Below are 13,646 nucleotides of genomic sequence, written 5' to 3'. Positions count from 1 at the left end.
CCGAATTGATCGGTTTCTACATGTATCTCATCAAAGGAAAATGCAACGTAAAAAGATGTCTGTTTAGAAGTAAGACGACGGAATGTGAAGAAACTGTAGCTTTCGGTAGCGTGGCCACGAATAGATACAATTATTGTTAAATTCTTACTCATTATTCCATATAAGAAACGTGTGTTAATGAAGAACCATCTGATTCAAATACACAAGTAATGAAACAATGCAGACGTATAGTAGAGTTACACATGTATGGGCCCACCGGCATCAGACCAGAAAGAGAAAAAATAAACCACTACACCCTGCGTTCTTGACCAGTACGCCACGGAGGAATACGTACTTAATGACCATTAAATATAAAGATTTATAATTAAGGCAGTAAGGAAGTACCATATTTTGAACATAAAATTAGTAGTAACACAATACAAAACTAAGTGTCAAGGCCTTCTTAATAAATATAGCATGCATTTTGTGTATCTACAAAAATCCTTTTTACAGTTGTCGTACGATCGTGGTCAGTGGTTTTAAGAGAATTGTATTTGAAAACACTGTGGTATTCTGTAAAGTAAGCAGATATGATTTAAATGCACTCACTATATAGAATGAATTCAACAGAAACTTTCATAATACATTTTCTACCATTGAAAGATCAATTCAAAATTTCTTATGTTGATATATGAGCCGCACCGTGAGAAAACCAACATAGTGCGTTTGGATCCAGACCAGCCTGCGAATCCGCACAGTCTGGTCAGGATCCATGCTGTTCGCTAATGGTTTCTCTTATTGCAATATGCTTTGAAAGCGAACAGCATGGATCCTGACTAGACTGCACGGATGCGCATGCTGGTAAGGGTCCATGCTGGTCGCAAACGGACTATGATGGTTTCCTCAGGGTGCGGCTCAATTATGATTATTTTTATATTAAATAGACGAATGTGAAGTGCATCTGAAGACACGAAAAGTGTCAAACGATGTCAGTTATAAACGCAGAACCCTAGTAAAATTTCATTGCCGGTATGCATTGAATTGCCATGAGTTAGCTTAATGTTTGACATTCCGTTTCCTTGTGCAGTTTTTTTTTCGCAAAATTTGTTCTTTTTTTACTTTTGGTGAATCTAACGTTCATCTTTAAAATATATATAGCTATATATATATAGCTATATAGACACAATATGTTAGTTGGATACTAGTCTTTATTTTTTGAATATCACAATGCTTTTGTATAGCCCGTGACATTTGAATGTCAGCTAATAACTATGTTACCGATTCAATCTTATTTTATTTCTATAGACCAACAACATGTCCGCTTAGCTCAATAGGGACACCGCAGGTCTGCGGGTCCCGGAATCGTTAGTTTGATCCTCGTGTGACAGTTTGATGAAAGGCATTTTGTCTGGAGTTATTTTGTCCTCGACATTAAATTGGCAGAACCCTTTCAATGTAAACGCATGTCTGTGCTTATCCTACTTTTCGTTCCCAGTTTTTCACTGAAAAAAAAACAGTCAAAGGAAAATAGTCAATTATGTGGTTGGATAAGTGTTACTGAATGAAACGGTGAGCATTTCTTCTCGTAAAGTGTGTGGTGTCAGCTTCCACAATACCTATATAGTTTGAGTAGTGTTAAAAAATAACATATTTTATTATTTAGGCATGGAGAAATTGAAATTTTTCATCGTTATACTAGAATAGAATAAAGTTTGTCCGCATATGCCGACTTTGCTGCTGTCAACGGCCGAGGAAGGCCAACATCTTGACGAGTGTGCAAGGATACTACCTAGTTAATGAAACTTCCCTTGAATCTTTAATGAATGTGCTACGCATTTAGGTATTCAAAATAGTATAATTACACTTTCTAAATATATCAAGAACCTAAACGATTATTCCCATGTCATCTTCTGATTTTAATACAGACTTGTATTCAATTAATAAGCTACACTAACACTGTATTAACCATGTTTCGCAGTCCAGTTAACACGCTCATTATAATTATAAAGGCAGATGCGGACTGGTTATCTCTGTACATATGACGGCTTTTCGAATATTTGACCTGATTGATATATTTGGCCGATGCGTTTAAGAGTAAAAGGTATCAAATTCCAAACATGTGTAAACCAAGGTGTATTTTGTACTAGTGAAAGTTTGAATGAGTCATTATATGTATGATAATACTTTGAATATTATATTCATAAAGGAAAATTCAATTGTAGTTAACGCTTATATAGACTCTGTCGTCTGTCTGATAAGTGGAAATCCCCGGTTGGCGATGTGCAACAGTTAACTTACCAGACATTCCTCCTCATCTGCAGTGATCTGCCGCTTTAGACCTTTCTTAGACTTTTAAAAGCGGTCCGAAATATGGTCAGTTAGCATATTTTTTTTAAGCAGGAGCCTTTCAAAATATTCATTCTGAAAACCGGAAAAGGCACTTCTCGTATATTCTTCCTTGCAAATATTTTACTGGATATTATTTGAAAAGTTCCAAGTAAATCAGAATATAACAGTTATGAAATCATTACCAAAACATGCTTTAGAAGTTCTTCAGACAGGGTACAGTACATTACATCTGGTACAAAGGTAATCTACCGTTCAAGGTAAAACGTTGTTCTGGCATTCTCGCTCGGATATAAAAGTCCCCTTTATAACTTATTTGGTTATATTTTTAGTATTAACTCGATATATTTATCGCAAACTATAGATTTTTATATCCCAAGTTAATAGTAAATAAAATGAATAGTTCTCATGTGCAATGCAGTTGGCATGTCGTGAATGTACCTAAGTCTGTTTTATCAATATAGGTAAGATTCCTTTATGAGCTTTCACGTTTTTACTGACCTGTCATCGAGTCCTTTTCCACCTCAGTAAAAACAAACATTCGGATGATATATATAACTATACCTACAAAGTTATATATCTTGTCTGAAATCTGGCCCTGTTTGGATAATGGTTCCAAATGAGATTATAAACTAATTTCTGTAACTTTCAATGTTTTGAAGACATATAACTCTTTACCAGTTTGAAGATATAGTGTAGTCAAAAGAAACCGTCACTTTACATGTTTCGGAAAAAAAGGTTTTATAGAGAAAAGGTTATGTTATTATGCCAAATAAGGCGGATAAATATTTCAAGGGTCCGTTACATTAACCAATGTTATATCAAGTTCTTTATTCAAATGATTTTTATGACTGAAGGCTATTCTCTAAGAGGGGTAATAGGTTTCATAATAAGATCTGAAACAGGTTAAAGTGCCGAGGTATAGTAGTTGGGTTTTTGTGCATTGTTACTTGTAGATACTTAAGGTAGTTTTTTGACTTTCTGGTAATGTACACTTCATCAGAGGAGGAGGGTATGTGTAGGTGGTGGGGATGTAATGTGGCAGTGGGTAAGGATTTTGGGATTTAATACGTCAGCAGTGATGGAATACTAAGAAATTGAAGTGGGTTTTAGGAATGACGTGGCTTATTGTATGCGCATGTGTGTGCGCGTGTGCGTAGCATAAGCTAAGCAGAAATGTATGGAATTAAATCGAGTTTTGGTTAATTATCATAAATTAAGTACACAGGCCTACATGTTTTATCTAGCCATATGATGAAATTTGATATGCTGATTTTCCTTATTTCCTTCTACCACTTGACATATTCTGTTCCTAAAAACGTTAATTTCTGAAACTGAGTTTTCACCTAGCTTAGTTTACTTATATAATAATATATAAGCTTTCGGGCTTGCCAATGATTATAGTTACACTCTTCGATTGATTAGAGCCAAGAATAAATTCCTTCAGCGAAATAACATCTTTAAAATTGATGATTTTTAATTTACATTAGAACTATATTACTATATAATATTAAAATTGATGATTTTAAATTTACATTAGAACTATATTACTATACAATTTGTGTCATTTAATATATTTAATCATAATGTAATTTTTTAGTAAATAAAATTTAGAGAATGAAAACAAATATTTCAATCTGTTAAACGACACAAAAATAAAGTAACAACAAGGAGTATTGAAAAATAAAGTAATTAACGTTTTGAATATTTTATGCATGAAAAAGTCATAAACCATGCTGTGATTCTTTATGTCATATTGAAATACATTAGGCGTTGTTGATGAAGCCAAGCCTTCCTTTATTAGTACATGAATAATTGAAACAGTTTGGAAATGTTTTGAACAAAATGTGGGCGCTGGCTCCGAATCACCTACCCCTCAGCAGTGTTCTGGGGCTTACCCTTACAATGTTCCTCTGGTCAGATAGGTCTGTGTCTGTACCTAAATAGGATAAATGTGGCTGCCTCGGTATGTAGTGTGTATTTGAACGAGTTTCACATGGAGGGTGTGCTAGATAAATCTTGTATAACAATGATATCCATGTGCCCACCTTTAAATGAGCCAATCCTTGAAGGGGCAACTGCAGTTTTCCTCCTCAACAGTTGGACTCTAAATCCAACACAAATATCAATCTTTTCGTCATTAATAATATATGTACGTAGTAAGGCTTCAATAATTCATCTACCCTACGTTTCCCAGAGGTTAAAATTTTAGCTTAGTAATTCTATAGAATTTCCTCTCGTATGTTCAAACACTACTGGAACTTATTTTTTTCATCTACTTTTTCTTTGAACACGTCTTAAATATTACTGTAATTGATTTTGAGCATATCTATCGAAATCTTTTCTTCTTTACAAACGAAGTATAATGAGCACATTTCATTAATACCAGAATTGTAAAAATAAGAAATTGCCGAGTTTGAGTTCTTTTACATTTTTTATAGAAAACCTAGATCGCAAACTTGTACTTAGTTTACCTTGAGAAAGCACACAGTTTTAACAATAATAATAGATACTGTCTTGAATTAAAATTGTATTTGTGATACTTTATCATTTAGATTTTTATTTTTATGTTGACGTCACATTTCTGTATAAACCACAGTTCCATCATTAAACAATTAAACCACTTATACGAGGGATATTCGAAATGAATTGCTTATTTCTATCTAGAGACTTCAAATTTCAAGTTAGCCCAAAAGGGCTCATTTCATGCCCTCGAAATACTCCCCGTGGCTAGAAATGCAAAGTTTCAGCCGATGTATCCACTTCTTGAAGGCGTAACGGTACGCTGATCTGGGCACAGTAATAAGGTACTGATGAATGGCAGATCCAAGTGCCTGTCGGGACTGGTATTTCCGCCCAGCAAGGAATGATTTCAATCTCGGAAACAAAAAGAAATCACATGGGGCAAGGTCTGGGGAATACGGGGGGTGAGGCAAAACAGTTACTTTTTCTTTCTTCAAAAACGCCGTAACTATTGCGGAGGTATGAGCGGGGGCATTGTCATGTAGAAGACGGACATGTTTAAAACCAGTGGCAGGGCGTTGTTTCTGATAATACTTTTTCAGTTTCTTCAGTACTACGTCTTTGTAGTACTTTCCGGTGATGCTTTTGCCCTTTTTCACCGGCACTTTTATTGCGACTCCTTCATCAGAGAAGAAGATTGCATACAAAACATTCTTTGCACTCAAAGAACGTTTGGCAATTATTGGGCGTTTGCTGTGTTTAGTGGCCCAGATCTTATTGCTAACTTTTCTGACGGGCTCAAAATAATGGACCCAGGTTTCATCACCTGTGACGACATGGCAAACTGCTTTTTGTCATATTTTGGAAACATTTGAAGCAGCTTTATGGCCACTTTAACCCGATGCCTCTTTTGCTCATCAGTCAACAGATGTGGCACCCATCTAGCAGAAATCTTTCTGACTTTCAAATACTTCTTCAAAATAAGGTGGACCGTTGATAGTGATATGCCTACCTTTCGTGCAATATCACGAACTGTAAATCTGGCATCTCCTTTTATGAATTCCTTTATTTTGGAAACGATTTCTTTACGAGATGCAGATTTTGGCCTACCTGATTTCGGTGCATTTTTGATGGACTCTACACTAGACTCAAATTTCTTTTTCCACCGCCGAACTGTGTCATAAGACACACAAGAAGGTCCATAAGCAGTAGAAAGTTCAGTCATCAGCTGCTTCAAAGAACAACCAAGTTTCGAGCGAGCTTTGATGTAAGCCCGTATTTCATCTTTCTTGTCGACGCTTCTACCAATCATTTTTTACTACAGTGGTCAATGATTGCGTGTATTCAAATGACAAATTTTATGTCTTACACTTAGTCTAACATGTACATTTATACACCGTTGTGTAGGTATTGAATAACCCTATACAGGTAGGTATTGGTTTTTATCGTGCCCCACGTGGATATCGAGCTAGAGGACAATAAGCAATTCATATCGAACACTCCTCGTACCTTCATTACATATACCTCCATTACAGGAAACTGACGATTCACCGTAAAACCCAACTCACTCACTCATTACAGGAAAAATTTTGATTTGTACATATTTGATTACATCATCTAATGAAAAGGCAAACGTATTAAAGAAAGACACTTCTCTGTTCATGAACAAACATTACTTTTGAAACTACTATCTATTTTTCCACATTTCAGTACGTTACACACATTATACAATGTAGACAGGTCTACATTTTTCAGTAACTCCTACGAATTGTATAAAAACAACAAGAGTTATGCACAATTAAATCAACAGAAACTGTATGCCAGACACTAGAGTGAAAAGAAATCCGCTGGTTTACTGGACGAACACAGAAAAAGAGAGAGGAAGGTCCTTGGTAATTACTGCATAGGTATAAAACTGCTAGAACTAAAGTAGTAAAATCATGCAGAACTGTGAAACAAAGTGACAAAAGAAATAATAGTATTGTTTAGCCAGCAGACAATTGGAGGCAGAAACTTAAAAAAAAATTTTGAAACAAAGAATGCAGTCGTAAAGAAAAAATATCCGCGAAAAGCTGGCAGGAAGAAATGAAATTTAAAAGGTAAGAATGTTCACTGGAGACTGAATCGGTGCACAAACACCCAATCACCAACACTGACAAGCTAGGTTCTGAAGACCAGTCAATATGAAATAAAGGTCTGGTAATAGAGCATTTGACAATTCTTATGACAGAATTAATGAAATATAACCATTCAACCGATATATAATAGCAACCGACAAACGCATTTGTTGTCCGTAATCCACGAAACAGTGAACCAGTCCTACGTCTTGAACAGTTGTAAAACACAACATATATTTGCGATCGATTTGCGCAAAAACTAAACTATTATCGCCACCAAGAAAAACCTATCAATAAATTATAGAAATTACACATTCCATTAGTTTATATTCGTCAATAATTTATTGCACTGGGAACTACTAGGGTATAACGTTACAATAATTGCAGCCAAGCCTGTTTGTTTGTTTGTTTGTTTAATTACTTCAAATATTCACACTTTCATGGAAATGCAATTGTGATTGGAATTATCTGCTAGCATTCAAAATAAGCCGACACGACTTCCGTATGTAGATAAATATTTAAAAACATATAAACAGCAACCAAATGTTACAGATAGAATAAAGGTGTTTTATGGAGGCTTTTGCCTACTTACTCCATTCCTTGTTTACATTCCAAACAAACTGTTATTCCCACATGTCTGGAGTATGAAGGTGAATTTCTTTGCTATACATTCTAGTGGTATACAAACAATAAATACACCCATTTGATACAAAAGATACCCTCAACCTACGTTCCACTAATGTCAAACACAGTTCTGTGGCTAGTATATAAAAGTCACCTAAACTTTAATTAAGTCGTTTTAAGTTAAAACTTTCAAACAGTCGGAATGCATTTAATAGTAGTTTGTATGAAATATTTCAAAGGATCAACTAATTTAAGACATTAATTCGTTTATAGCTTTGCAAATTGTCTTCTTCTTTCTTAAAAGCAAAATAAATGTTTAAGATTTAAGTCAGAATATAATTGCGGACAAGACATTGCGGAACCATATTTGAATCATAGAATATAAAAAAGGATATATATAATGTTATTTAATTCCATTTTTCTCTTATGCCTAAGTTTCATTAGTATTATAACGATTGTCCACTTCTGAGTTACATGTTTCGTTTCAGGTATATCTGTAGCAGTGGTAGGTGGCGCCTCCATCGAAAGACATACTGGTAAAAAACCGCCTTGTTTTGTAAACGACGACCATACACCTGCTGTTAATTTGGCCTATGAAACCTCTTTACCAACTGTCATCGAAGGAATACGCTCTTTAAGCTCTCATATTGAATCACGTTTACGAGAAGTAAGTAAAGCACAGTTAAACGTAATATCTTCTCTGAAAGTTCAATGTTGTGAAACTGACGAAGCCCCTGAAATATAAAAAGGCTTACTTAAAGCTTCTGAAATTTGACCAGCATATCCACTATTTGTGGTACTATGTAAAAGTCCGTAAATATTCTCAATTGTCGAGGAAAACGATGTCAGGTCCATCTCAAAATTGATCTTCGTCGCGATTGGTCTCGTAACTTTTCGCATACCCCATAAGAAAGACACAAATTATCTCTGCAAAAGAAACGTGAATTTGCTCTATGGATTCCTTGAGATAAATTTAAGTTATAAATTATTTTAAAATGATTAATATTTAACTACATTTTTTGACTCTCAGTAGTAGCCATGACAAGAAACAGTAAAACGTAAATAGCATGAAACATGATATAACTTGTTTTTCATGCGACAGATGCAGTCTTAAAATAAATGAAGTGTACTAATCAACGGAATAAGTAATATTAAGTAAGAACTACGTAAAACTTGTTTTGATCATCCAGACTCCTAATCTGCGTTTTCCTTAGATATTTAAATGTTGAGCAAAAAAAATGAAATTTGCACAAAGACCAAAATGAATTATGTTAAATGTTTGACGCATTTTAGTATATTTTGTCAGCGAAGTTTTAATTAAATTTATTCTGGAGTTTACTTCGTGTGAAAAGTTTTTCTTTCATAACAGTAACTGTTTTATTTTCAGGTAATATTTGGTTATATATTTCTCGACAACAAAAGCATGTACTATCTACCTGATATAATATTTTTAACAGATCGATGTATTTAACTTTTATCAAGTCTACATCAGTCAATTGCAAAAAGGCTTATCTTAATTCTTCCTGCTATGTTATTTTTGATGTTTCCGATATAGGAATGAAAAACCGATCGGTCATGTAAAATATTCGTCATTGTTATTCATAATACAACTTAACTCATTTAATACAATCGCTCAAGCAAAATCTTGTTTCGTTTGCAAAAATAATATCAGCGTTTCAGCGTGATCCTGATTTAGCCATCATAGTGAATGACAAATCGTTATGTAGTTTTTGAATATTGAGACGGACCAGTACCATGAAAAGAAAAGGACATGAAATAGAAGATAACTTAATTCAAACCCCTGATTTTAAGTAGTAAAGTTCCATTTTCTGTTAAAGTACATATTATGTACTTACGGCCATTTGGCATCCTTGTGTGTATTGGTCTGCTTTAACCAGTGAACAAGTTTTCTAATTTTAACGATTATGTTATGAAGAACTGCAAAAGGAGGTATTATAAGGTATACCTTTTAATTCAGATGGAACAAACATATTGTACAGAAAGTGGCAGTTTTATGGAGTTTTCAATGAACATTTCTGCAGGCAATGAAACATTCTTACATGAAGTAAGTTCTTAAAAAGTCTTCTTGATATGTATGCTTTATGGTTGTCTTACAGTTTTAAGAACAGTAATTTCTATATATAAGGAATAATGTTTTTAAACAGAACATTAATTACCCGTGCATATTTCATTATATTTTTCATTATTGATGGAAAGCTTTGGATTATATTCTAACAGTTTCTTTGCCTCACTTTGATTTTAACGTATCACTATTGATTGCCATTAATCTTTAATTCACATATTTGAATAATTCAATGCTGACGCAAACGTTATACATTATCAAGTGAAACTTGCAAACAAAATGTATTTACAATTAACTTCATCTTTGAAATTACAAATGGATTGAAATAAAAATATTTATCGAGAAACTTTCCGTAAAAGATCGCAGTACACTATTGTACGTACAAAATATTTCTTTCACGTTTTGATTTTTAATCGTTACACCCAAGTTTTATATTATAACCCTATATTCTTTTGGCATTTCTTTCAGTTTATTTCCAATCAGTCGTCTTTTCTAGAGACGATGGAGGAACATTACGACAGGCTCAATTTACTCACCAATTACTTGGAACAATTAAGGAAAACGGCCAATGACGATGCGTCTAACAAGTCTTTAGGATCGATCCAAAATCGTATATATGACGTCATGTGTTCCATGAAAATTGTACTGCGATCGGAAAATCAAGATCCTGTCGCTGTTGTTCCAGGTGGAAACTTGTCTGAAATCTTCAAACTGAGCCACCAAAATAATACAAGATGCGAGCAGCAGAGTTTGGAATATATCACTATGTATGATAGTAACAAAGTTGCGAGGTATCTCGCGCCAATGTACGCTGCAGTGATTGACTATCTTACATGACGTCCTAAGCATTAATATTCTGCATGATGAACATCTTAAAAGTGGTAGTAAAACGAGATGATGGAACGTCCATAACATTTTTTTCAGCAATTTGACAGTACACATTTACTATGCTCATACCTACATCGTTATATTTCACAAAATGACTCGGGATTGTTACAGCGTACCTCTGATATTTTTAAGTGTCTTTATGTAAAGAATAAATGACTTTAGAGCGAACACCCCATCTGTTTGTTCTACAGAGTGTGTTGTTCTGGAAAATTTAATAAACTACATTCAATTTGTCTAAGGAAAAGAAAATATTAGTCTTCCTCTGTTCTTGTCTACTTTAAATTTAAATCAATAATTAACTTTAAAACTTTTGTTATAATTTTATCTTTACATTATATTGTGTGATTTATGCGTTATCTTAATATGTCGCTTTTACTTTTTTGTCATTATATTTCAACATAAGATATTTTATGTATTTATTTCGAAACCTCAATCAACAATTTCTTTCCTGAATATTATGCACAGATGAATAATTTAGCAGTACACTTTACGCAATTAGAACGTTTATTATTTACATTACTGAGAAATTTTGAATGAACACTCCATGCGTATTAATTTATGTGAAAAAAAAAAGAATAATGAATAAAAGTTAACAGTTATTCTCTCCTCATGGTATTTAAATTGCGTATTTGACACAAGTATGCATTATGCAAACATTAATTTTCGTATTATTTTTACATCCATCATTTCTTTCAACTATTATTTCATAAGAAAAGGATAAACTGTTCCAAACTCGCTTCCGAACACTTCAGGGAATGAAAAACACATTTTCTTCTAAATGAATACTTGGTTACAATAAAAATGCAACAATAACGAAAAATGCGATAACTTTATAGTAATTATTTATAATAAATCAAAAAGTATCAAAAATAAACGATTTATCTTTAAAATTAGAAATATAACAATTTCGTGCTAAACATTAGCTCTAGTCAAAAAGGTTAAATGTATTTCATCTACCAACTAGTACTAAGTGAAAACAAACATATGGCATCATGAGGTATGATTGTTTCCATATAAACTTTCAAGATAATTTTATTATTATTAATTAGGTAAATCACACCATGTCTTTCTTGTCGAGATTTTCATAATTCTTCTTACCAAGGCTGTAGAAAGTTATTGACTGCTTTCACAGTATAATGACCTGTCTTATCAAACACGTTGCATATACATTCTTTTTGTACACTGTATCAAATTAACTAGTTCGCAAGACCATCGATTGATCATTCTCAATAAAATATCATACGTAAAAAATATTACATTTTACATTTTAAAACGATTTCACGAACGAGACAAAGTTGTGCTGTAATTTCATTGCGAGAACATATTTATTTATTTATTTGGGTTTTACGGCGCACCAACACAGTATAGGTTATATGGCGCCAAATAGGACTACAAATTTTGGTTTCACATCTCATTTACATCGAAATAAAAACATGAGGTATGGAATCAAAATTTGCATACCTGCTGGAATCACAGAGTTACAGCAAAACCAAGTGTTAAGACCCTATTAGTCGCCGCTTACGATCATGCAAGGGTAAGGCAGTGGTTCCAATTCTTTTCATACACAGATCGTCCCAGAACCACATGGGGCCATTGCGAGAACAAGTTTCAAAGGTTACAAAACATGGTCAAGCATAGAAAGTCGTCTTCCTTCTATAATAATTCCTTTATCTCAGAATGTAGGAAAATAAAATGTGCCTCAGTCAGTGTGGGGGGAGGGGCGGGGGGGGGGGTTCGGAGTTCCCCTGCCAAGATATAGTTTTCGTATAAAATTATCCAAAATGTAGATTCCTGAGCGTGTGAAAAGGGCCTCAAACTAAGCTTCCTACGCAATAACACTGAATTGTTTAGTTCTTTTAACGTCGGAGGGATAGTCCACCGAAATGTTTTAAAGCACGAAAATGCTGAATTTTCTAAAACGAAATATAAATGTGAGGATGGCACGTGGGTCCTCCACCTAGATATTTTTTAAATATCCCACATAAACATAAATGGTGAATTCTGTGCGTGTTTTAGGAGGCCTAAATAAATATTTCCGGCAATAAAAGAGTTCTTGTCTTTAAAGTGAGGGGTTTCGAGAGTCCATCACATATATCTTTGAAACACAACGTAAAAGAATGGTAAAATGTGGGCCTGGGATTACTCAAATAATTTTCCAAAATCTAAATTCTCTGTCGTTAGAGTTAGATTTACATGCGAGTGGTATTTTGGGGTCCTCCCCTGATAACGCGTGGAAATGGTGGGTTCTGTGTGTTTAGATGGGTAAGAAATATATCATTTACTTAGAAATGAAGTTTCCTGCGCCATAAGGTATACAGTGTCATGTATCTTATTATTTATCTAATAATATAAATGCGAATGATTTTCTCTAAATATTTATCGCAGATTTAGGCTTTTTTTATCTTCATTTGTATACGACGTATTATGAGAACACCTGCGGAGGGCGGGCGGGCAGCTCCAAAAGTTGTTCGTTATATTTTCAAGGTCAAACGGTCAAGGCCGGATGAGCGACTGAGTTCCATCATGACTCTCTTTGAAATAATATTACGTCACAAAATATTCTTTAAAAGAAATTTAAATTATGAGATTATTATTAATACCGTTTTGCGTTGGATGTGTACATATCCAACGCATTTTGGTAAGGCATTTTTGTAAACTACCAAATTGCGTTGAGTGTAGCGCATTTTGGTAGTAACTACCAAAACTCGGCCGAATTTTGGCAGTGTCTACCAAAACGCGTTGCTACCATTTTGAGATGCAACAAAGCTGCCGCCCACGCCCTCTAGCCCTGGGTTGAGCAGAACTAAACATTTACACATGTTATAAGTACCAGAATATAATTTAGAGACCCCCAAAGTTGTATTCGTACAGTTGCGTACAAGGTCTTATCGTTAGTAAGATGATATGTTCATATATTTCCTTTATAACAGAAAGTGTTGTTATTATTATTGCTATTATAATTTTTGTCATCATCATCATTATTATTATAATTATTATTATTATTATTATTATTATCTGACTTTCAACATAACATCATGGCGATGAATATGTTTAAACTTTCAGATATCTGCAAGATACTACTATCTTACAGTTCAATTTTTTTTTATCAAAACCTGTCTGGATAGTATTTTGATTTTGCGTAACAT

The sequence above is a fragment of the Mercenaria mercenaria genome, chromosome 9, assembly GCF_021730395.1.
Source record: "Mercenaria mercenaria strain notata chromosome 9, MADL_Memer_1, whole genome shotgun sequence".
NCBI lineage: Eukaryota > Metazoa > Mollusca > Bivalvia > Venerida > Veneridae > Mercenaria > Mercenaria mercenaria.
Note: the sequence above shows the minus strand (reverse complement) of the source record.